Source organism: Peromyscus leucopus, chromosome 5, assembly GCF_004664715.2.
Source record: "Peromyscus leucopus breed LL Stock chromosome 5, UCI_PerLeu_2.1, whole genome shotgun sequence".
Classification (NCBI taxonomy): Eukaryota; Metazoa; Chordata; class Mammalia; order Rodentia; family Cricetidae; genus Peromyscus; species Peromyscus leucopus.
The window spans coordinates 8,003,256-8,029,440 of NC_051067.1; the positions used below are offsets into that span (position 1 = coordinate 8,003,256).

The following is a 26,185-nucleotide window of genomic DNA, read 5'->3' on the forward strand; positions in this document are numbered from 1 at the left end:
AAACCATTATAATTTACCGTATCAACAGAATAAAAGCTAGCAACTGCTTAATTATCTCAATGGACTCATATTGACAAGATTCAATGCTAGTTGCCATGAAAAAAAAAAAAAAACAAAACTATACAACACATCTGGAAAGAAAAGAAACAAGGAACAGACATTGTCACAGTTTCCAGTCAGGAATCGGAGTGTGGCTTTAGTGGTGGATGAGACGCGTGTCAGGTTAGCAGTGAGTGGAAGCTGCTTGCAACCTCCTCTGAAGAGTAAAGGAGCAGTGGGCGCCATTCTGAGTCATTTCAGGATGTCACTGGATTAGCTCCCTGTAAGCGCCTGAGCGCCACTGACCACTGACAGGAACTCTCAGTTGTTTTGCGATGTGGACAGCTTCCCACAGAGCAAGCTAGCGAAAGAGATCGAGCCCCAAGATGGAAGTCTGAATCTTTGAAGAAACTGAGTTTTGACTTGATATTGACACTCCATCACTTTTGCTGTATTCTGTTCATTTGAGGCAGGACAGGAAGTCTATCCAACAGCAAAGGAAAAGAACTCATGCAGCAGCAAGCCAACAGGAAGTTAGGCCTCTGTGAGCTACCTTAGCCACTGCCTGCTACCACGGGCGCATGCAGGAAACTATAGCTAATGGCACTGATGTTATGTTTAATAGCTGAATAACGAGAGGCCCCTCCCCAAGGCAGAGAACCACGAGAAGACACAAACTCTCCCCGGCTCCATTTTGGAGTGACTCTACAGTGCAACAGACAATAAATAAGACATGAAGGCCAGGAAGCAAAAGGTGAACTGTTTCCCTCTGCCCTGAGGACAAAATGGTTTATATGACAAATTCTAAAGAATGCATACACACCAAATACCCACCCTCCACTCCTACTACTAAGAAGGGAAATTTTCTAGTACAGAATAAAAATCAAAACGCAAAAATCTGTTACATTGCTACATCCTGATAGCAAGCAATTAAAGATATTTAAAACATAATACTTCATGTTATCATGTTATCATTTATAGTACTTTATATATGTATATAACATATAGTAAACACTGAGTGGGAAAAATAATACAATTTATAACACAAAACACAAAATACCTAGAAATCTAGCAGAAGATATGAAAGGCTTGTGTATGGAAAATTAGAATTATAATGATGACAGAAACTAAAGAAGCCTTAAACAGGCAGAGTTCTACCACATTAATGTATTGTAAGAGCCAGGAGAGTGCTATGGTCTGTTCCCTTCAAACTGAGCCAATGCCAATCGCAGCACTGGCATGCTCTTTTGTGGATATTGGTAGACTGATTATATTATCTGAAAACTCAAAGGATGTGAATAGTACAAAAGCAAATATAAAGACCAAACAGACATTCCATCCATGTTCACAAGTACATACAATAAGTGTTCTCTCCATGTTCACAAGCACAGACAACAGACATTCCATCCATGTTCACAAGCACACACAATAAATGTTCTACCCATGTTCACAAGCACAGACAATAAGTGTTCTATCCACATTCACTAGCACACACAATAAGTGTTCTATCCATGTTCACAAGTACACACAATAGGCATTCCATCCATGTTCACAAGCACACACAATAAGTGTTCTATCCATGTTCACAAGTACACACAATAGGCATTCCATCCATGTTTACAAGCACACATCATAACCACCTAAAGGAAACCCAGGGGAGCCACCCACTTAGGAAAGCATTGAAGCCAAACAAAGTACTTTAATAAACTCAGCCAAGAAGGTAAAAGAGCTACCCGCTGTGAACTGTGCATTTCTGGTCCAAGAAACAGAAGAATATACGTATATAAAGAAAGATACCCTATATTTATATATTAGAACATTGTTCTAAATGTTCACACTGCCAAAAGCAATATATAGATTCATAGTGGCACTTACCAAACTTACTTTGAAATTTTTTAAAGGAATAGCAACAAAAATTCTAAGTTTGTATGGAACCATAAAAGACCCTGAGTAGCCAGAATGATTTTGAGAAACAAAAACAAAGTTGGAGGTACTACATTTTCTGGCTTCAAAATATGCTGCAGAGATGGCAATCAACACAGCGTGACTGATAAACAGACACAAATGCCGGCAGACTAGACCCACATAATAACCCAACCACATGGTTAACTAATCTTTTTGGCACCAAAATTAGTGACACCAAAAAGACACCGTATGGGAAGTCTTTCCTCCTCAATAAAGGGTGGCGGGGAAAGCGGATGCCCACATGTGAAAGAATGAAAGGGAACTCCTGTATACCATAAAAGTCAACCCCAAAAACCAAAGGCCTAAATTAAAAAGGCATTCAACGTCACTAATCATCTGGAAATGAAAAAATCAAAACCATGATGAGCTAGCACCTGCTGCCTGGTAGAATGGTTCTCATAGATAGATAAACAGTAACTAGTGCTGGCAGAGGTGTAGAGGACAAGGAACCCTTAGCTACTCTTGGTGAGGACAAACATTGGGCAGTCACTACCAATAGTACACGAATGAAATAACCCTCCAATTAAAGCCACCACAGTCCCATGTTCACTGTAGTATTACAATAGCCATGGAGTGGAAAAAGCTAAATATCTATCAATAAATGACTGGATAAAGAAGACTATGATGCGGTGTGTGTGTGTGTGTGTGTGTGTGTGTGTGTGAGAGAGAGAGAGAGAGAGAGAGAGAGAGAGAGAGAGAGATTGAATACTATTCATCCTTTAAGAAGAGACTCCAGGGCCAGGAGGATGGCCCAGTGTGGAAAGCACTGACTGTATAATCAAAATGACCTGAGCTTGGCTGCACCCATGTACAAAGGCCAGATGTGGCAACATGTGCCCATAACACCAGCACTGGGAGGTAAAGACAGGAGGATCCTAGGGACTATCAAGTCTGGTAAATCAATGACCTCCAGGTCTAGTGAGAGACCCTATCTGAAAACATAAAGGGGAGAGCAATACAAGACAACACATAATGCCAATCTTTGAGTTCCACAAGTCCATGTATGGGAGAGTGTGTCCCTCCAATGCACACACATATCTGTCATTTGCCACAACTTGGACAAATTTGGAGAACATTGTAGGAGCTGAAATAAGGTAAGTCACATGCATGACCTTGTTTCCTTTTATGCAAAGAAGACATAATCTCATGTGAAATTTTGATAGTTTTTTGACTTACAATAATCCTTTACTATGAATAAATATATCAAACCATCATGTGGTACACCCTAGGTAATTTTTACTGTAATAAAAATGCAACATTGCTAACATATTTAGAGAGCCTCACAACCCAGCTTTAAGATTTATTATAAAGCTCTAATAACTAGGATGGTTCAGCACTGACAGAAATAATCAAATACACCAGCAGATTAGGACGCACAATCCAGAAACACACTCACACAGGAAATTTTTGGTAAAAGACCCAAACCAACTCACTTAGCAGAACAAAGGCTTATTTTAAAGGATACTGTTAGGTTGTTTTTAATAGTGCTGAAATAACTGGGTATTGATATGGGAGAAATGAAATTCAAGGTTCAAAAACAAACTAATCTATGGTGGCAAAAAGAAAAACAGTTGCTGACTCGAGGTGGGAGAGGAAGAAGGCGCCAGGGGTGGTCATGGGCCTGCTTGTGTTTGGTCCTGGGGTTGGTCCTGTGTGTGTTTTTCTCAAGATTCATCAGGCTACACACTTAAGAGTGTACATATTGGTAAACTTTACCTAAAACTTGTAAGAGAAACTCTCACACTGACTGCTGAGTAGAGACAAGACAGGAGCATGGCTGTGAGAAAACGTCCAGAGCTGTGCTGTGATGCAGGGAGGAATGGACATGATGTGACCACAGCGGAGTCTGGGTCAGGGTTGAAGTAACAGTCCCTTCTGGGACATCTTCTCTTAGGGTGACATTATAAATCTCTGGGTGCTTCCGGTGTACACCATGAGCCCCATTACAATAACTGCAACACAAAGATGGTTGGGCGCCAGCCCCACACCCACCCTGTGCCTGTACCACCCCATGCCCATCCAGGTTGCTAATCTTCTCCTTTCAGAGGTGGTTTTAATAAGATGGAATCCAGCCTATATTCTAAGCTGCCTTTTTCCATGTCTTAGTTACATCTACATATGTATCTGTATCTATCTCCTGAGGTTTTTTTTATGAGGACTCCATATGGATGAAATACTGTTTATTCCTAGTTTTAAATAGGATACTACCTGCTATGCTGCAGGCACTAACAAAATACCATCTTCCTTTGGGGTCAAAAATGCCACGAAGCCAAATGCTGTTCACAGAAGGTTGTGGTGTGTGCAAGTTTGCTCAGCTGGGAAACACCAACAGAGCTCACAAGATTTTAGATAGTATAAGTCTGGCTTCATTAGAACATACAAATGCCAAAGCTTCTAATCAAATTCAGATTTGTGGAGGGTTAGTTCAACTTTGTGTTAAAAACAAAAAAACAAAAAACAAAAAAAAGTACTTCTAAATAAAATCTCAGGAAAAGACTTATGCAGGAGAAAAGCTAATAAAAACTGATTTAAACAGTATATCGTGAAGCAAAATTATGATCTATCAAAAGCAGCAGAGGAAGACTGATAGAGTTAGGCTCTGGCCTACTGACAATATATTAGGGTTTTAAATGTAGAGAAAGTGTGCTTAGCAAAGGGAGAAGGTTCTTTGTTTACCTCAAAGCATGATCCATTGTAGGAGTTCACTAAGAGGTCAGTGTCCTTGTGATGGGCCCTGGGTAGGCTGCCATCTTTAGGTCAAATGGTGGCAGACCACTTGTCCCCAGAAGCCAAGCAGAGCAACAGTATCTCACACACACACACACACACACACACACACACACACACACACACACACACACACACGGGGCAGAGCATGCTGTGGAATGCCAGGTTGAAGGGAGTAACGGCGCTCAGGGAACGGGGTACTGGCTTCCAGTTAGAGGGAAATGAGCAAACATGTACGAAGCTCCGCTCCGATCCACCCAAAGCCACTGGCCAACCACAGTCCCCAGGGACAGAGAGAATTCAACAGTAAAACTATGAGAAGCTGGACAATCGCTAACAGACGAAGCAGACCTGAAAAACCAAGTCCTAAACCAACAGTAATGAAGGGAGAGAACCAGGGGTCCGCACCTGCAACATCTCTGTGGTGTGCCTCTACAAAGAAGAGGGCTGTTTTAGACTCGTGAAGACTGATGAACTGTCAAACGTCCTTGTCCCCTAAGGCCACCACAATGGTAGGAGACTCAAAGAATAGGTTCTGGAGAATCTGAGGAAGTCTTGGGATCACCAAGTCCAGCAGAAGGTAGAAGAACAGAACAATACAGAAAGATTATGAGAAACAAAGCTATTGTCCTGGAATTAACTGTGTCTGTCACCTCCCCTCCCCCAAACATATCACAGCCCTACCCTGGGTAGGATTATATGTGGAGATAGATAGAGCCTTCAAAGGGGTGGTTAAGATGAAAGGACACAATGAAGGAGGAGCCCTCTGCAATGAGATTTATCTCCTTATAGGAGAAGGTAACCGCAGAAGTGGCGGCTCTGTCCACGTGTGCACGGAGCAAGGCCACGGGCGACACCATTATCATCTGCTCTCTTCAGGGCAGGAAGAGAGACTTCACCTCGGACCTGTTACACTGGTGCTCCATCTTGGACTTCCAGCCACCAGAATGTCAAGATGTAGATGGTCTCAGCAGAGATCGTAGTGGAGAATGGTCTCCAAACAGTTGAGTGACAGACCTAGGAAGCACCAGGCAGCCTGAGAAGGTCCTAGGAAGGAGTCTTCAGGAAGACCAAGCCGATAGAACAAAGACTGTAAATACAAGTTTGAGATGCATTTAATTCTACTGAGAGCTAGGTGATGAATTAGTGACACACACATAATCTGCACAGAGTTGCAAAGGTCCAAATCCTGGGAGGAAATGTGGGCCAGGATCGATGTCATTACGGCTCCACTGGGAACAGTGTTTTGAAGATCAATGCAGTGTAATTACTGGCCTAAGTACTGACCTGAGAGACGGACGCTGTAGCTGTTTAAGAATGAGATGGGAAGTGTGGTGTTGACAGGCAGAGAGGAGGAGCAGCTAATTCTAACGCCATCTTCCCCAGTGAGAAGTCAGCAGACGATGTGAGGATGAAAAGTTTAGATAGAAAAATAGCATATGTATGTTGTTGACACTGGGGAAAGTATTTAAAAGACTAAACTAGTAAAGCAGGTGCCTCTGGGCAGCTGGAAAGAGAGAAAGGCAGGAGATGTACTCTGTGTGTGTGTGTGTGTGTGTGTGTGTGTGTGTGTGTGTGTGTGTGTTGTGAGTGTTTGTTGTGAGTGTGTGTGTGTGGTATGAGTGTGTGTGGTATGAGGGTATGTGTGAGCGTGTGGTGTGTATGTGTGTAGGATGTGTAAGAGTGTAAGTGTGTGGTATGTGGGTGTGAGTGTAGGTGTTATGTGAGTATGTGTTTGAGTGTGTGTGTGGTGTGTATGTAAGTGTGTATACATGTGTGTATGTGAGAGTATGTGTGGTGAGTGTGTTTAAGTGTGAGTGTGTATGGTTTGTGGGTATGTCTGAGTATGTGTTTTCTGTGTGTGTGTGCATGTATGTGGTATGTGGTGTACATATGTGTGGGGGGCAGGAGAGAAGAAGGAAAAGAGGGAGAGAACTAATTGAACTATTAGACTCTTTAGGTATAAAGGTAACTTATTTTTAAAATAAAATCCAAGATAAAAAACACAAGAGAAGAAGAAGAGGAAGAGCTGAATGACCCCAGCTTTGAAGCCTCTGAAGTTCGGTTACTGGAGTCTTCAGGCAGGTCGGTCTGCTGCACGTGCTGCTTGTTCTGAAGGCCCCCACCTCTAGGACTCCAGCCCTGGCAGGAGGCCCTGTCCCTCCGAAGAGGCAGGGTCTGAGGAATAGATTGCATGTGAAAACCCTCTGGGTACCTCTCACTGAATCTGTAGGCCTGCTCATCTGCTTATAGGGCTTGTTTTAGGCAAACTTACCCCAGGAGAACCTGACCCCTCCCCAGGACACCCGCTACTCAGCACTGGAGTAAGTTTGGTTCTGCAGGTACACTGTGACCTTCAGCCCTCAGCCTGTGGGTCATGTATTATGATTCTACAGGGGAATCAGGAACACAGAGCCAAATGTCTATTCTGCTAGCTCTTGGACAACAAGGCCCTCTGACTCGCTGGATGGCTCAGACCAAATCTCCTGATTCTAGTTCAAGTTAATCAAAGCACAGTAAGGCTCCAGTTACTGCTGGGACCATCTAAAGGCATGGTTCTGAACCTTCCTAATGCTGGGACCATCTAAAGGCATGATTTTGAACCTTCCCAGCACTGGGACCATCTAAAGGCATGGTTCTGAACCTTCCTAATGCTGGGACCATCTAAAGGCGTGATTTTGAACCTTCCCAGCACTGGGACCATCTAAAGGTGTGGTTCTGAACCTTCCTAATGCTGGGATCATCTAAAGGCATGGTTCTGAACCTTCCCAACGCTGGGACCATCTAAAGGCGTGATTTTGAACCTTCCCAGCACTGGGACCATCTAAAGGCGTGGTTATGAAACTTCTCAATGCTGCAACTCCTTAATACAGCTCCTCATGCTGTGCTTACCCCAACTGTAAAGTTATTTTTGTTGTTACTTCATAACTGTAACTTTGCTACTGCTATGAATCATAATATAAATATCTGATACGCCACCCGTGTGAGGGTCGTGACCATGGGTTGATATCTGCTGGTCTAAAATAATGTTATTTATTATTATTTATTTTACTTTTTGCTGTAATAAAAAGCAATTTTAAGGGAGGAAGGGCATATATTGACTCACACTTTGAGGGTAACATTCATCTTGTCAGGGAGGGAGGGTGGGGACTGAGCCAGGGTGGCTAGAGCCTGATCACATTGCATTCACAAGCAGAAAGCAGAAAGCAATGAATGCTTGAGTTCACTCACTTTCTCCTAGATCCCAGCCCAGGGAATTGCACTACCCATAGTGGGAGGTCTTCCCACTTCAGTTAGTCTACTCAAGATAAACCGCCCCCCTCCGCCGCCCCAGGCAATGCCCAGAGGCCCATCTCCCAGGCACTTCTAGATTTTATCATGTTGACACTTGAAATGAATTATCACGATTTGTAAATAAAAAGTCATTTCTTAAAGATTAAAACTTGCAGATGTTTTCTGGGTATTTAGAAGTGGTGAAGTGGCTGGAGGGGACCCACATGTCACTGAGACTCAGGCACAACCCAGCTTCAAAGCGGCTTCAATCCAAGATTTACTTCATCACAATGCTCTTTAGTTTTCCCTTTTTCTTCTTAAATTTGCAACCCACTTCTCAGTTTCCTCACTATTTAAAGCCTTGAGGGGCTAATCTCACCGCATGACAGCAAGTTCAACTGTCTTGTCACCTGAGTAGGCCACCTGCACGGGTGCTTTGGTCACATTGGTCAGATCGGTCACTGCAATGGCTCCGCTCTCCCAGTGTAGTTCTCCTTCGGAAACTCATGCATGCGCTTGGCAGCCGCTCCATGGCATTTCCAGTCACATATGTGCCTGAGGGGTTGGTCTGATTCTGGGCGTACCATCAAAGTCAAAACCCACAGTGAACACGAGGGTCCCACACGGTCTGAGCCCATTGCTTTGTGTTATGGCTGCTTCAGACTCATGATGTAATGGTGATACACTCCACAGTGGCTTTGTCATGCCACATGGGTGCTATGGGTGACCACCTACAGGTCAGTGTTGAGGTGCACAAAGGTCATGTAGATGATGTCACCCAAAGCACAAGTCTGCACTGTGCTTTCATCCTGTAGTCTAAGGACTGCTTTACCCACGCCAAGAACAACAGTGGTCCACGCTCTTTGTATGACTGTGCTTGGACTCTGATAAAAATGCATCATTAAATTTAAAAATATTCATCAGCCTGCACAGCAAAACCTGTATCTTCCCATGTTAACAGAAACTTTTTGAAAATATAGATTTGAGCTGCTTCTTGTCTGTTCATTAGCTGCTCATTTTCTTGGAAAAACTTCTTTGAGATACAGACCCAGGCTCATCTGATTTCAGAGTCCCAGAAAGATGTGTGACTGGCAAGTAGGGAATGAAGGACAGGTTGCTCACTCCAAATTCAATGTGTCTTGATGATACTCTAGTAACGTAAACCTGCAGCCTAGCATTCCGGCCCTGAAGGCAGGAGCTAAATGTCCTGTTATGCCATGTCTGCTCTGATACCGGTACCTAGGAAGGTCCCTGGCACAAAGCAGATGTTCAATAAATGGGGCTGTGTGAAGGGATGAATGAATGGTCAACTGTCTTCCACTGGCCCGTGAGCATCCTCAAAGGAGAGGACCACACCTGGCTTCACCTTCCAGAGCCAACTCACGTTACCCAGAGGGAAAGGGCGTCAGTGCTGTGTGTTGGGTACAGTCTGTCCCTCCCCAGTCAAATTCTTCCCCACCAGCTTCAGCCCAGTCAAGTGGGAGAAAGTCTACGGACTCTGGGAAATGTTCTGCTCAGTGCTTGGCACATGACCCTGAGGAAAGCCAGCTAAAGACTGGAGCTCATTCATCTGCTTCCCAAGACAGCTGTATGCCATATGCACAGTTAATGTCTCCACAGATGAAGAAATGCACAGAGGGGTTAAGAAGCCACTCAAGGACACGTTAGCAGAGGTAAGATTTTAACCCAAACAGATCACTGGACTCTTATGGCCAGAACACAACCTTTCTGTGTGTATGGCTGAATGGAACCCGTTCCCTCTCAGGCCCTACCCTGCCCACAGCTCTCAGAAAGTCCTCCCCAGGTCCTGGTTCTCGGACCTTCTGCTGAACCTGCTTTTGCTCCTGTTCTGTTTGCCACAACAGGGATGGTGTGGCCTTGTTCGGCTACTTGACATAGAGCCTGCCTTCCAAGCTCTGTCCCCAGCAACCTATACCCGCTTCAGGCCCTTCTGAGTGCAGGCGGCACTTCCCCTGGTTCTGTGCAGACATGAGCTCAATCACACTGTCTGTGTGACCTCAGATCAGTTGGTTAACCTTTCTTGGCTCTAAGGCAGAGACAATAAGAGGATCTTCCTCACATCCAAAGGTTTGGCTGAGAATACATTGTTTTTCCAAACCTATACTTCTGCCAGTAGGCACGTATTCCCCCCAGGTGCCGACCCTATGGGGACTGTGCTAAGGAAGCCTAGGAGCCCATCTGTGCAGTTCCGCTATGCTTGCTCCCATCCATGGCTGCCTCTTCACCTCACTGTAAGCCCACAGGCCTTTACCAGATGAGTGCCAGTTCCCAGCCAAGCCCTAAGTTCAAGGGTCACACAAGTCGGTCCCTGCCCCCACGCCCAGTTGACTGTTGAGAAGGGGAACCATGAGAGAGAAATTGTGTGAAGGTGCCCCCCCCCCCAAGAACCGTCCCTGCTATCTGTCCTGCTGGTCCCCAGTGAGCCTCACCTGTCAGGAGTGACAACAGCAGCTTCCCCGCAGCCACCCTGGGCATCCCTCACCCACTCTCACTCCATCCTCTTTCCAGAGCTCCACCGAGCTCGCTCCTAATTAGCCTGGCCAAGCTCAGTCATCACAGGGAAGTCCTTGAAGTTGGAGATTTCCACAAAGCTAAACCACTAAATCCCAGGGCCGCCAGCCTGTCTTCACAGCTTCCCCAGTCTGCCAGAAATCCCGCCCACTCCCACACAGAAACCGCAGTCCTGGGGTTCAGTGTCACCCCATCTCAGGCCACCTTATCAAGGCGGGTCCAGCCAGCCTTTATCTGCCTGCCTCTCTAAGTGCCTCCATCATCCTGATAGGCCTCATAAAAGCTGGTAAAAGACACAGCTGCCTAGCTTTGACATCACTGACTTCAAAGGCCTCAAATTAGGTGGGGCCGGTCTGGCTGCTGTGGCTGAGTTCAGAGCAATGTTTGGTGCTCCTGGAACGACCCCCTTGGCCTGGGGATCAGTGCAGGAGCCCCCGAGCTTATCAATAAAGACACAGAAATGGTTATGAGCATGGGCCCTGGAGCCAAGCACGCACACCACCCCCATTACCCCCCCCACACCCGCTCATGTCCTAGTCTGCCACTTGATCACAGCTGCCAACCTCTGGCCATCCAGAGGCCATCGGGGTTCAGCCTCCAAACCCCTCTTCTACAATGGCAGGAGTCTGCCCCAGGGGAGTGGGCTTCTACTATTCAGCAGGCATGGGTTTGTGTTGGGCAGATGAGAGGGATCTGGAGTTGGAGATCCTGGCTGCAGAGCCATGTATATTTTAACACAAATGTGCTTTATATATTTAAAACGTTGAAAATGGTAAGTTTACATTAGGAATAGTTTATCTCCATGTTCTTTTGAAGTCAGATTCTACTTCCACCCAGAACAGAATGTCAAGAGTAAGGGAACAAGGCCCTTGGGCCCTTCCCAGGCTCTGCCTGAAATGCCAAGCAAACCAAGAGTTGGTCATCTCCTGCCACCAGCCCAATCCAGTCCTGGGACCCAACAGCCCACTATCTAGACACTGAATACACTGGGTATGGGCATCTGTCGCACTCACTGTCCTGTCCCATGGACGCCCTGGAGTCAAGTTGTGCCTGACTCCTGACTACCAGGAGCAGCTCCTCAGGCCCCACTCCCTCTGCCTCTAGTAGCCCTGGACAAAACAGTAAGTGCAGAAAGGTGGACAAGGAAGGGGACATTAGGTCACCCTTAGCTTTTCTCCTGAGTTTCACAGAGCAGAATTAAGACGCCTTTTGGGATCACTGCCCAGAGATAAAATAGGGGATGAAAATATTTATTTGTTTCTAAGGCTCTTGCAATCCCAGATGAAAAGCCCACCTTGGTTGTAACTTACTGTGATTCGAGCTGTTCTGAGGCAGCCTCCTCCCCACAACCCCACAACCTGCTCAAGTTTTGGGCAAGAGGTTCCACAGTCACCCTGGGGAAAAAGTGGGACCCCTGTCCCAACAGAAACTGAATACACTAACTGAGAATTATCCCCTATTGGCATCAGGGGGTCATAAATAACCCAGTGGTCCCAGCTGACTCACCAGAGCTAGTGCTGTGTCAGCGTTTCTAAATAAACCAGGGTTAGCTAGAGGATTAGATCACAGCCATAAAAAATTCTGCTGTAGGCTAAAGCTTGGCCTAAGGGAAATTTCAGCCCAGGAATAGATATGAAAAGCAAGCCAGGTGTCACAGCTCCCAAGCCTCCCAGGACAAGGGTGCCTGTCACCGGGGTCTCTTAAGGAGGGCTCTGCAGTCCTTGGCAGAAGTCATTTATGTGATTTAGGACATTGTCTGTAGGTGTCATAATACAAATTTGGTTCTTCAGTTGTTGTTTTAAGCTAAAAGATATTTGCTGCTTTGAGAATGGGGAAAAGGTCTGAGCTGTGATCCAAAGCCTTTCCCCTTCCCTGGTGAACAGCAAGAGAAGAAATGCTGAGCTGGGCAGGGACCAGGGCTCATGCTGCTGATACCTGGCACCTGTTGGGACAGTAGCTCTGCCTATCTCACAGGCAGCATTGTAAGAGCCAGGGCCAGGAACCTAGTCATGTGTAACACCGGCAGACAGGGCAGAAAGGACACCATCGAGTAGATAAAACCAGGTCCTTCTGCACACTGCATAAAATAATTATATGACAATTGTACTCTCTATATAATATAAATGTATTTATTGATAATATACAAATATAGCCATTTTACAGTTATACAAAACATTAGGAGAAAATTAAAAGAATGTGTATATAAGCATGAAGAGAGGCTTTCTGAATCATAAAAACTAGAAGTCCTCAAAAGAAAGGGGCTTGAATATTTTAAAATTTAATTGGTCCTAAATTTTTAAGGAGCTATATTTGTCATGCTCAAAGTTAAACAATATATGGGAGAAAGTATTTGTCATATATACACATGCCAGAGGTTTTGCATTCTGCTGTGATCAAGGATTTGCGCCATCCCCCTCCCCAAATCACCAAGAAAAAATGGAAGAAATAGACAAGGGCATTGAGGGCAGTTTAAAGATGGGGAAATGGACATTGACAAGAATGAAAATATACAGAACACTACCAGTATCCAGGGGAAGAGGAAGCAGAACAACAAAATTGAACCAGCAGACTAACAGTGTTAAAACAGATGAGTCCCCAGCTCCATTGAGGATGTGGGCGAAAGAGCTCTCATTGGTTGCTAAGGAGTGATAAGAATATAGCTAATGGCATCTGTTAAAAGATCAAATCCTGGAGTGGCTGGGGAGGTGCAGGCTGCTGTGCAGCAGAGTATGCTCCGTGGACCATGTGCTGCCATGGAGGCCTGAAGTACTTGAACTACAGGTTGGGAAGACAGGAAATGCTGGGCTGGATTAAGTGCCTCATGAGGATGGTGGTTCAGTTGGAGTCAGCATGCAGTTGGTACCTTGGTCTGGAAAACTACATAGCTCATCTCAAAGTATCATAAGGAAAATTGGTATCAATTTATCTCTGATTCAATGTTCAAGAGTTCAATTTCAGCTTACCAGCCAGGCAACAGAATGGAGCCCCATCCACCCACCCGGCAGAGGATGTGGTGGCATCTTTTGCTGATGTTGAATGAGTAGCCATAGAAGGAGAGTGTTCAATTGACTCAGGGCAGAAATCATGTCCAAGCCCCCCACTGCCCAAGGATGGCCTTCCCTGCTTTGAGAAGCCCCAAGCAGGCTCATTTCCTTTCCAAACTTGTCTCAAGACAACCCTGGCCAGTGAGGAGGCCTTTCAGAAGAATAAGCTTGCTGCCCTACAGAGCCCCAGTGCAGGCCACTTAGGTTTTTTCATATCAGCACCACCACCTCCTCCACCTGCCCCTGCCTGCCACCCCATTGACCCTCTACTTCAGTATGTCTGTTCCCACCCACCACCCCCATTGATGCTCCACTGAAGTATGTCTGTCTGTTCTCGATCTGATTAAAGAACAAAGAGAGCAAAAACTCAATGCTGGAAAGACTTTGACCAAGAGCCACCCAAAGATGCCTGACATGCCATGAATGGTATGAAGCTACGGTCAGTCAACAGGTCAGAGGAGGATGTGGATATTACTGACCCTGCTGCCCTTGGAGCAGAGGCCTTGAAGAAGAAGTTTGCTTATCAGCATCGACACTACAGCCAAGGTGAAGTGGAAAGAGGAAATCCAAAGCCAGAGTCAGAGGCCGCCTCAGAGCTGGCCCGGTTTGGCCCACATATATTGAAGTCTACAGGGAAAAAGAAGGCTTTCATTGAAAATGTCCCCAACTCCTAATGGGCAGTGTGCCCAGCCAGGATGACATCTTCATTTGTATTTCTACTTTCCTCACTCTAAGTTAGTTATTTCTTTGGAAACCCCAAACTTACAGAGAAGCCTAGGTAAGAAAGCAAATCTAATCCTAGATTTCACTGCAGAGCAGTTTCTAATGTTAGCTTTTCCCTGCAGGCTTTTATTTATATTTAAATATAGCCAAGTAAAACTCAATCTAATAAAATTTTCATTATGACAATGAAAAAAAAAAGAGATAAAATCCATGCAGTGTCCCATTTAGTCATATGTTCCATACACAGGAGAAGAGGAAAACACTAAAATCAAATCAGATCCATCAATTGATGTGTAAATGGCATTGTTCTTGTGCCACTGGATATACATTATGAAGCAGCCAGGAAGGAGGAATGAATGGCAGTTTATACTGGCTAATATAAAACGCCATGGTGGACTTTCCCCCTTGAGATTACCCTACATTAGAGTGCATTCTCCTTGAACGTGTCCTGTTAGACATCATTACATCACAGTACCGGAGCAGCATTGCTATGGTCCTGAGGTTGGAATTCGCCCACAGCCCCAGTTGAGGTTTTCTTTAGAAACTCTTCCTCATTTCATCCTATGACAGTGTTAAAGAGAAGTGTCAAGACCAGGAGGATGTGCTTGAGAGCAGCATCACAAAAAGAGGGGGGAGGGGGAGGGAGGGGAGGGGAAGGGAGGGAGGAGAGGGATAGGGAGAGGGAAGGGGAGGGGGAGGAAGGGGAGGGGAGGGGAGGGGGAGGGGAACACATGGGCAAACACCTGCCCCACCCCCCACATATACATTTTTAAGTTTGTTCATGACTTCCTGAAGAAAGCTATGGGTGAAATAACTTTATGTTGACTGATTCTGGCAGTTGGGGGTGGGAAAGGAAGTGGATGGAGGGATTCACTTACAAACTATTCCTTCCTTCTTTCCTTCTTTCCTTCCCGTTTTCTTTCTTAAGACAGGGTCTCAACTATGTAGCCTTGGCTGGCCTAGAACTCTTTGTGTAGACCAGCCTGGCCTCCTGCCTCTGCCTCCAAAGTACCGGGATTAAAAGCATGTGCCACCATGCTAGTGACCTTTTCTTTATAGATTTCTATGCTGCTTGCTTTTTAAAATATAAAACATTATTTTATAACATTTTATAAGCAGAAAAATCTTTAATTACCCCAAAATATAAAGTTTATTGGAAGAGGGAAAGTGGTTATAGACACTCAGGACATGCTTAACCACTAAACAGACTAATCAATGACCACTGTGATGTGGTTCAGGAATAGCACAGCCCTTTACCCAGGAGCTTACAGATGAGTGGGAGTGAAACAAAATACCCAACATCCTTAGAGACCAGAGAGGAAATCCGCACAGGTGTCAGGCAGATAAGATCTGAACATTCGGGGGACTTCCTCGTGAGACCTCCCAGGAGGACTAGGGCAGTGCCAGGGGAGACCGCAGCATGAACAGGGTGCTCGATGTGAAGACACCTGGAAGGAGCGAGGAGGACCGAGAAAGGAGGCATTGGCAGCGGTTCACAGCAACGCTGCAGCCTGCGGAAGCTTCTGGTCTTCAGAGGGTGGGAGGCGAAAGCGGAGTTAGCTCATCTCTTGCTCTCTACTTTGACCCTGGGGCTGAGCAGCAGGCAGAGCTCACTGCCAGGTCTTGAGAGGCAAAGCTTGGCATATGGGCATTACCAGACTGATAAACAATGGTTTGCCTTGAGAGTCCAGGAGAATACAGCACGCATACAATCCTTCCCAGGCAGCATTTGGATTAAGAGGGCAGTGAACATGTCCATTTCCACGGGGAAGAAAGCAACTGACTTGCAAATTTCTGTCATCGGAGGCGCAGAAATCCGTCTGTTTCACCTGTGGTGTCTGCGGGACTGAGGACTGTGGGTTTCCCACAGAGCCTCCCTTAGTCAAGGGTGACTGGATGTCTACAGCTCAGACAAGTCTTGATAAGGCTCACATTCTAGACACATGGGCACAGTAGAGCCAGCTCTGAAAAGAGACACACCCTTGCCTTCAAGTCCCCCTCCCAGCCCTCAGAATGTTCATTCTTTTGAGAAAGTGGACAGGCCTGCTCAGTGTTGGCTCACAAGAACTCCCAGGAGACTCATGTCCCTGCTCCTGCCCACTTTCAGTCCATACCTACAAGGATTCACTTTGTTCTGCTCAGCTTACAGACGGTCCTATAAGGATGTGTAAAGGCAGACCTCGCAGACATAACAGGGCCCTTACAATCCAACCCTCAATCTAGCTGCACACCTGACTCAGCCCTCAGCCCTCAAAGCAGGTGTGACCTCTTTCATGGCCTCAAGCTGCCTCCCAACCTTCCTTCTCCCAAAGAACCCACAAATAACCACAGCTTCTTCTAGAACAAAGCCCAAAGGGCCTAGCTTTCTTCCTTAGCATTAGCATCCTTAGTTTTATGAAATCTTTGCTTTCTGCTCACAAGACCCCCCCCCTTTATATGTCCCACAGACCATCAGTGAACACCCCTTATAAGCCAGGGTTGGGGTGCAGCAGCGAGGGAAACAGACACAGCCTGGCCCTGGTGGGATTCAATTTTTAACATAACAGACAAAATCAAGTTCATTCATAAATATCTAGTTTAAGTGCTGTAAGACCTAGCAAGGCTGTGGTGGGCCAGGATGGGTAGCTGTGGGGTTGACAGGGTGTTGTTCTGTGAGGTTCCTTCCTGTGGGATGGTTATGGCTCTTAAATGTTGGGGTCTAGAGTGAAGAGTTAATCTGTAATGGTGTTATTTCTCACCCTGTTCGCTTTTATTACAGTTCCATTCTCTCTGCACATGAGACTCTAACTTCAACAAAAGCGTATTTGGGTAATCCGATATAAACTAAATTTAAACTTTGACCTCCAACAATAAAATTGCTACTTTCCCCTCTCTGAAGACCCAAAAGGCAGATAAAGGGCCTGCTAGCTTCACTTTCTGGGTTTCTGACTTCAAACGTGATTCTAAACATTGCTCAGACCTATCTGGGGACAGGTTGGGCCTGTGGTGGGCAGCTAGCCCAGGGCCCTTCTCATTCTGGAGAGAAATCACACACTTTGGTTCTTGCAACCTAGCTTCTGCTGTGTGATACTGCTGCTTAGGGCCAGGTTTCAGCTGAAAACACAAAATTCAACAACTGCCTTCCACTGTACGAAAATCTGTGCTGACTCCCATTTTGCAAGAACTGCTTTAATCCCCTCTGTGGGTCAAGGTTAAGTGTGAGCTTACTCCAATCTGCCCCACGTCATGTTCTAATTCCTGTAGGTTATCTGACTTGGAAACAAAGGCAGGCAATTGCAGGTCCACGTGGGGCTGTCTGCAACCAAGACCACTGCCTTCCCCTGCGCCTCCAGCCGCCGCCTCGCCTGCTACTGCTCATCTGCCATTTCCTGGATTCTGAGCACGGCCTTCACGTTGCTCAGGTTTTCTATCTACAAAATTAAAGCCTTGCTTTGACTATTTTTTTTTTAAGAGAGAAATTAAATGTCACAGTCTGGACCAGAATAAGCAACCAAGCGTTCAGATTCAGGGGTGCCCTGCATTAATAACCGTTCACCAAGGAAGCATTTCCTGTTTATACACGGAGCTAATGAGAATCCATCATGCCTGTCAAATACACTGAACACCAAATTCAAATGTCAAAGCAAATGTAAGAGGTCACACATTTCCTTTGCTAACTAAAAGTGTAATTCATAAATATTATTGCTACCAAACTCTCCATCTACATCATTTGTTTAGAAATATGCACATGTAATATAAATTGTGATTAAGTTAAATGGGTATATTATTTCCTGTTTTAAGGGCTAACAGCAGCATGAATTATGCTTTACTGCAAAGAAGGCTTGAGTCATCAGCAGCTCTGCCTGAGCGCAGCCCCACGTTTTACACCCCCGGGTTGGGTTTTGCACATCCATTCATAAATACTTTACATTACCCGGCTCTGCTGGTAACTTTCACTGCTTCAGCTGCCTTATAAAATAGCTCTTACTGTTGCAGAGGTCAGCTAAATGGACATAAGCTTTGGACCTCACTACATTTAAAAATAAAAGTGAAAACCAAAACAGCTTTACAAAAGCTAGGGTCTTCAATTCCATCTGTAAGCCCAACTCCAGGGTCCAAATCAGACTGAAGTTTCGCATCTGCGCATGAGTAGTGAGTCATGGCAGTGAGAAGCAACCACATGCACACCAGGACGGAGCCATAGCATTAGGTAGCGGCATTTCATTCCGTTCTGTCTACCATTAATTCATCTACTGCGCTCAGTTTTTTTTTAAAGTGTGTACACGTCACTATTCACACTGTTTTAGAATGTAATGCTTTCCAGGGGACACAGGAAAGCAGAACAAACAGTGGGTTTTCATCTAAAACCCAAGAGTGACAAGGAGGGCATACCAGAAAATGGATGGGGACATGGAAGACCAGCATCAAAGCTGACCGTTGCTGGTAATGCTCTGGCAGTTCAAGAAAGGAGTGCAGACTCACTCCCCAGTCAATGAAAATTCCCACCAGTGACCCAAATAAATATAAACACATGGGTAAGCCCTGCTCTCCCAGGCCGAGCCTAATGGAGCTGCTCCTACCGGCAGGCTGGGAGCTTAGCCCCAAGTCTCAGCACAGCAGAGCCAAGCCAGGCCCACAGCCAGGCAAGCCAGAGACCTCTTGCCACTATATCCAGGGACTCTTGAGCTGAGCCAGGGGGAGGGGGAGAGAGGGTGGGCAAGAGGGTCCCGAGTAAGTCTGACTCATCATTGGTTCTGATTCCTTGCAAACCTTCCAAAGGGAGCCTGCTGGACACCATCATGGCTGATGATTGTGCAACGCAGGCGACTTTGATGTCACAGAGAAGGCTAAGCTGGGCTTCTGCGAGAGATAACCAAGACAACTCCCAGCTTTTGAAGTCTGGTGATGATCATCTCAGGGACTCCAGCTTCAGAAGAGACAGTTGACAGTCAACAGCGGTGCTTGTGTTTGTGGACATCACTATGACAGCTGCCACCAAGCCCAGGGCAGGGGTGACCCACGTCTCTCTCGCCCAGTGACTTCCCTGAAGGCTTATCCTAAGGAGCTGGTGTCTGCTTGTGAGCAGGTGCTGCTGCAGCATGAAGCTCCCACTGAATGTTTTCAGTTTGGTTTCTTCCAATAGATTTTTCATGGCATTTCCCCCCACTGTAAGATAATTTGGGGGAGGGAGAGATGGCTCCACAGTTAAGAGTACTTGTTTTTGCAGAAATCTGGGGTTCAGTTCCCAGTTCCCACATGGCGATTCACAACCACCTGTAACTCCAGTTCCAGGGGATTGGATGCCCTTTCTGGCCTCCACAGGCACCATGCACACCAGATGCACACATGTACATAGATGTAGGCAAACAGTCGTACACGCAAAATAAACTTCAGTCATTTTTTAAAAGCTAATGTTCCATCATTGAGTAGTCTGAAATAATATACCATCACATTTGTTACCTGTGATTTGAAGGTCAGTGAAAGAAAATGACCTTTACACCACAATTTTTATTATGAGAATTTACATAAGATGAATGCACTGGTTTTGACTGTGTGCTTGCTTTTGCAGTGTTGGGGACAGGGCACATGGCCTTGTATATGCTAGGCCAGGGCTCTGTCACTGGCCTGTGTCTCTGGTCCTCTGCTCAGTTTTAATGAACACATGAAAACACAAGACAACATCCCACAACGGCTTCCCAATCTCCCTAAGAATCAGTCTTGATTTGATTTCTGCCACCACATATTTCCCTGTTTTAGCCTTTCTTAGGTAACCTAACAATGCACTCTTTGAAATTCAGCTTCATTTATTCACATGCTTGGCATGCATCCATGGCATTGCACATCCCACATATTCTGCTATATGTGTTGGCACGCTGCTCCCCGACCATGCCTTAGCAAGTTTATGCAGTCTTCAATGATGGACTTTTGCTTTTTTGTTCTATTGTTGATTTGGGAGGGTTTTTACTTGTTGTGCTGGAGATCAAACCCAAAGCCTTGGCCACACTAGGCAACTGCTCTATTGATGAATTACAACCCCAGCCCCATGAGTTTTGAAGGTAAGGGGTTTTTGTTTTGTTTTGTTTTGTTTTGTTTTGTAGCCCAGGCTAGCCTAGAAGTTACTGTGCAGCCTCAGGTTGGCCTTAAACTCTCAATTTCTCTTCTTTCTGCCTTCCAAGTGCTGGATGATAAGCACGTAGCACCATGCTTGACCCACTTTCAGAATGTTGTGAATATTTTTATTCAAGGATTTTTATGGAAACTGACTTTTATTTCTCCGAGGTTAATATCTAGGATTAGAATTTCTGGGTCACAGGATATGTATATTTTTAACTTTTAAGAAAATGCCAGTTTCTCTGGGTTGTCATACCACTTTACACTCTAACCAGTAATGCACTGGCATTCAGTTCTTCCAAACCCTGCCCCACCTCCAGCATCATCTCCTCACCTCAGCCAAGGTCATGCCAGTGTCCAGTGGTGACTCACTGTAATTGGATTCCTGCTTCCTGCTTTAAAGATGTCAAACGCCTTTTCATGTGCTGTTGTGTTTATGCTTGTTCTGAAGGGTCCCTGTGTTGGAAGCCTGGTCTTCAAATGGTAGAACCTATAAGAAGTAGATCCAAGTGGGACATAGTTAAGTCCCAGGAGCCTTGTCCTCAGGTGGGTTCCGTACTGGCCTCACTGAGTGAGTGGGCTGTGCTCTGGGAGTGAATTTTTGTAAAGGACCAAGTCTGACCTCCTCTCTGACTTTCTGTCTTCTCGTATGCACTCTCCCTCGCGTACGTTCCTGCCGTGATGATTCTCTCTCGTTATCTGACATCACCACAGAGGCCCTCACCAGACACTGCATCAGTGGGACTTCCCATGTGTCTTCCAGCCTCCCAGACTGTGAGCTGCCAAGGCCTCCCTTCCTCAGAAGGACCTGGCTTCAGAAGTGCGCTGACCAGCCATTTGTACATCTTCTTTGACGAAGTTTTTATTCGAGTCATTCCACTCACTTTTAATGGGATGTTTGTCATTTGTTTAATTTTTAAAATCCGTCCTATATTCTAAAGGGAGTCTTTTGTCAGACATACCTGTTGGCAGGTTTGTGGCTTAGCTTTGAACGTTCTTAGCAGAGTCCCACGAGCAGGGATGTCTAATTGTGACCGTTTATCCAGCTGTTTCAGCTGGCTAGAACTTCCCGTAACCTCTCTAGGAAGTCTTCTCCATTCCAAGGTCAAAATTATCCTGTCTTCCCTAATAATTTTATTATCTTAGGTCAGTGCAATGACTCACACTAAACTGACTCTATATATGGTCAGAAGTGGGAATATATATTAATTAATACCCATTTGTTTAATAGAGATTCAGCTGTATTTATACCATTTATTAAAGTTATTCTTTCACTATTGAATTCACTAGGTACCCTTGTCAAAGTCACATGACCGTATATTTGTGAGTGTATGTGTAAAGTGTTTTATTCCTTTATCTATTTATGTGCCCTGTCACCAAGACCACACTATCTTGACGGCTGCAGCAGTATAGTCCTTCTGGTCAGGTCTTCTGTATTTGTCCTGCTGCTTCCAATACCACTTTAACAACTCCTGTTTCTTTACCTTAAGAAAACAATATTTAAAATCATTGTCAAAGAAAATACCTTGGAGTATCATTTAAGATTGATCAGTTTGTGAGAACTGACATCTGACCTAATTGGCTTTCTGTTGCTATGATAAAACACTGAGCAAGCCAGGTGGCAGTGGCACACACCTTTAATCCCAGCACTCGGGAGGCAGAGCCAGGCGGATCTCTGTGAGTTCGAGGCCAGCCTGCTCTACAGAGCGAGGCCCAGGACAGGCACCAAAACTATACAGAGAAACCCTGTCTCAAAACAAACAAACAAACAAAAACAAAAAAAAGTGACCAAAATACAACATGGGGAGGAAAGGGTTTACACTTTCAAGTTCAAGTCACAGGTCCATCATTGAGGGAAGCCAAGGCAGAACTAAGCATGGTAGGAGCTGAAGCAGAAACCATGGAGCAACACTGCTTACTGGCTTGCTCCCCACGGTTGCCCAGCCTGCTTTCTTAAACCACTCAGGACCTGCTGCCCAGGGATAGCTCCTTGCCTAGAGGGCTGGGCCCTCCCATACCAATCATCAATCAAGAAAGCAATCCAGAGACTTGCTCATAGGACAGTCTGATGGAGACAACTCTTCAACTGGGATCCCCTCCCCCTCCTGGATGTGCCTAGGTTTATATCAAGGTGACAAAATCCCACAGCGTAATTAAGTTGGGCCTTCTAATTCAAGAACACTGTGCGGCTCTTTTATTTGTCTGGTTTTCTCTTGGAAATAATTTATAGTTACAGTCACACATCTTTTATTATATTTGATCCCTAAGCACTTTAAATTTTATATTTTAATAAATGTTATTTTAAAGCTCACATTTAATGTTCATTGCTAATATACTGAATTATAGCTGATATGTCATCTTTTAATATCATTGAATTTAAAGCATTTTCTAATTCCTTCTGTGACTTCTTCTTTGACCCATGATGTTACCTTTGGTGTGTGTTATTGAATTTCCAAACATTAGAATAATTTCCTAGGCATTTCATCACCACTCGTTTCTACCTTAATTCCATTGTGTTCAGAAAATATATTTATGCATTCAGTCTTTTTTTTTTTTTTTTTTTGGTTTTTCGAGACAGGGTTTCTCTGTGTAGCTTTGCGCCTTTCCTGGAACTCACTTGGTAGCCCAGGCTGGCCTCGAACTCACAGAGATCCGCCTGGCTCTGCCTCCCGAGTGCTGGGATTAAAGGCGTGCGCCACCAACGCCCGGCATATGCATTCAGTCTTTAAAAATGCTGAGATTTATTTATGGGTTACTCCATGTTTTGTCTTCAGTAATGCTGGAAAAACATGTGCTGTTTATTGAGTGGTGTGGCTTCTAACAGTCAAATAGCTCAAGTTATTGGCAGTGTTGTTTAAACATTACCAAGTCAGCATCAGTTTTTAGTGCCACAACAAACACCCGAGAGAAACAGTTTAAAATAAGAACAATGTATTTCGGCTCGTGGTCTCAGAGACCTCAATCTGAGGCTGACTGGGATCCACTGTTTCGGGTCTAAAGCCAGGAAGAATGTCATGGACATCACAGTATGGTGGCCACAGGAGAGGAAGAAGGGAGGGGAGAGAGGGAGGGGAGAGAGGGAGAGGAGAGAGGGAGAGGCAAGGGACTAGAAGACCCTTCAAAGGCACATGCCCATGACCTACTTCCTACAACTAGGTCCCAACCACCACACTTCCACCACCTCCCAAGCCATTCAAAGATTGAATCCACTGTGGATTAAACCATGATTAAGTGAGAGCCCTTGTGAGCTACAGTCTCTGGAGATGCCCTCAGATGTACCCAGAAGCTTCCTTACTAACCCCCTGGGTGGCTCTCAATCCAATCAGGTTGACGCACAGTCCCTTCAGTTCTGCACATTTTTGCTTTATTTTGGTTCTTAGGTATAGATTTTCATCATCTTGAAGTCTACACTTTAGAGTCTACACTATAGCTCTATCCATTTTCTTGTGCACAGTATTTGCTATGCATTTTTTAAATCTTCTACTTTCTACTCTGTATCTTTATGTTTCGAGTATTATTTTTTATAAAGCAAATATAGTTGGGTCTTGCATCTTTAGTCTCTGCTTTTAATTGGGATGGTTAATCTATTTACTATTGATAAATTTACTTGTATATTTTATTTTATATATACCAAATTTGAGATCTATCTTTTTATGTTCCTTTTTTTTTTACTGTTTAAGAATTCCATATATGCAACTGATGAATTCCCTCCCCTCCTCCTCCTCCCCTGTTCTTTATGCTCTTTGATTTCTTGTTCTATACATCTGGTATCTTGGAGAAGAATTTTGTTTCATTGCCTATATTAACATTTTAGTTCTACCTCTCTGAAGTGTATTTCTAGAAATTTCTCGAGACTATATTCTTTATCTTTAATTCATCACAACTTATATATAAATATATATCAAAATCAAAAGTATTCTATTTCTACACTAGCCATTCAGAAACTTTATGAAAGTAAATGTTGTCATATCTATTTATATCACCTAATCACTTTTCTCACCTCTGTAGCCAAACTTCTGACAAGAAGCAACTTAAGGAAGGCTAGCTCTTAGTTTGAAAAGATGCAGCCCATCATGGCTGGAAAGGCGTGGTGGAGGCAGCTCCATGTCAGCTGCTTGCTCACAGCTCAGCATTCCAGAAAGAGAGAGATGACAGAAATTGGCACCAGGGTATAAGCCATAAGGCCCATCCCACTGATCCACTTCCTCCAGCAAGCCCGCACCAAAGACTCCAGTGCTCACAAACAGCGCCACCTGCTGGAGACCAAGTGCTCAAACACGTGTCTGTGTGGGACACTTTATATCCAACCGTGACATTGATGGTCCTCATTCCTGGAACTACTTCCTAGCCAACCAAGTCTCCCTCTGAAATCACTTCTGGCCTGCTCCTAGAAGTCCTCATATCATGTCCTGATCATGATCATTAGAGACATTTCTGTAACTTTGTCTTCTTAAAATGTATTCTATTTTCATTTCTTAGTATCTTCAGTGGATACCAAGTATCAGCTTGCCAGGGTTGTCCATCTGTTTGTCTTTCTTACCATGCTAAAGGTGGTGTGTCATTGTCTGCTAACTTCTGCTGTATCTGATGAGAAGTTACTTTTATTCTTATAATTGTTCACCTCTGATTTTTCTTCCCTTTCTGGATAATTTAAAGATTTTTTTTTTAATTTAAAGAAAAATAAGGACTTTCTCTCCTTAGTTTTTGTTTTCATCTATTTGGTCATGATCCTGTTAGGGATTCTCTATGCTCCTTGAGCTGAGTTTTTGTTTTTTTCCTTAGTTTTACATTTTTTTCCTCATCACTTATTTCTTCTGCCTTTTTCTCTCACCTTCTGCTAGAACTCCGAATACATGTTTGTTAGGCCAATTGCTATTACCTTTCTTGCTTGTGTCCTATTTTGCTTCCTACTGCTATGATAAACACCATGATCCAAAGCAAAAGATTTAGTTTATTTTATAATTCCCTGGTCATAATCCATCACTGGAGGAGTTCAAGACAAGACCTCCCGGCAGGAACCTGGTGGCAAGGACTGAAACAGAGACTGTGGAGGAATATTGCTCATTGGCTTGCTCAGATAACTTTTTCATACAGCCCAGACCCACACACCTAGAGAATGTTACCACCCATAGTAGGCTGGACCTTATGTATCAATTAGCAATTAAGAAAATACCCTACAGATATGTCCAAAGGTCAATCTGATGAATCCAATTCCTCAGGTGAGGTTCCCTCTTCCCACAAGTGTCAGATTGACAACCAATACTTGCCATTAAAGTTTGGTTTTACTTTTTGATTCGGCTTGAATCATTTCCACCAATACTTTCAATCATCAAGTCCCAGTCTCCCAAGTTCACCAACAAAATTTTCATGTTTGTTATTCTGTCTTGTAGTCCCAGTGTTCCTACTTAGCATTTCATCTAGTTCTCACAACTCTGCTGTTCATATTTGTTACCTGACTTTTCATTAGGTCCTTAGATAAATGCCAAAAGACCTAATGGACAGAGACTGTATGTGGTCTCATAATGTCTGACAATTCCAGTATTTAGACCAGTTTTCATGTGATTATTTTACATCTTAACAATCATATCATTCTTTGTTTGAGATGCATGTGCTTGGTAAATTTATACTGAATGTCACATATTACTTTATAAAATATAGTAGAGAGGAAGCAAAATACATACTAAAATGGAGAGCTCTATCAGCCTGTTCATGCATGAAGATAAATTACTGTCTGGTTTCTATTGATCAGGATTTGGACTTTTTTGTTTTAGCTACACTCAGTGGTGATCACA

At 44.5% G+C, this 26,185-nt stretch overlaps 1 long non-coding RNA gene across 3 annotated transcripts in view; it reads right to left on the bottom strand.

Annotated features, from left to right (window-relative positions):
- The window catches only part of LOC119087992, a 94,803-nt gene that overhangs the window by 64,136 nt on the left and 4,482 nt on the right, over positions 1-26,185 (bottom strand). For all 3 annotated transcript variants that reach the window (XR_005091544.1, XR_005091545.1, XR_005091546.1), the window contains exon 3: positions 20,728-20,883. This is a non-coding gene — a long non-coding RNA (uncharacterized LOC119087992). The remainder of the gene's footprint in view (positions 1-20,727; positions 20,884-26,185) is intronic.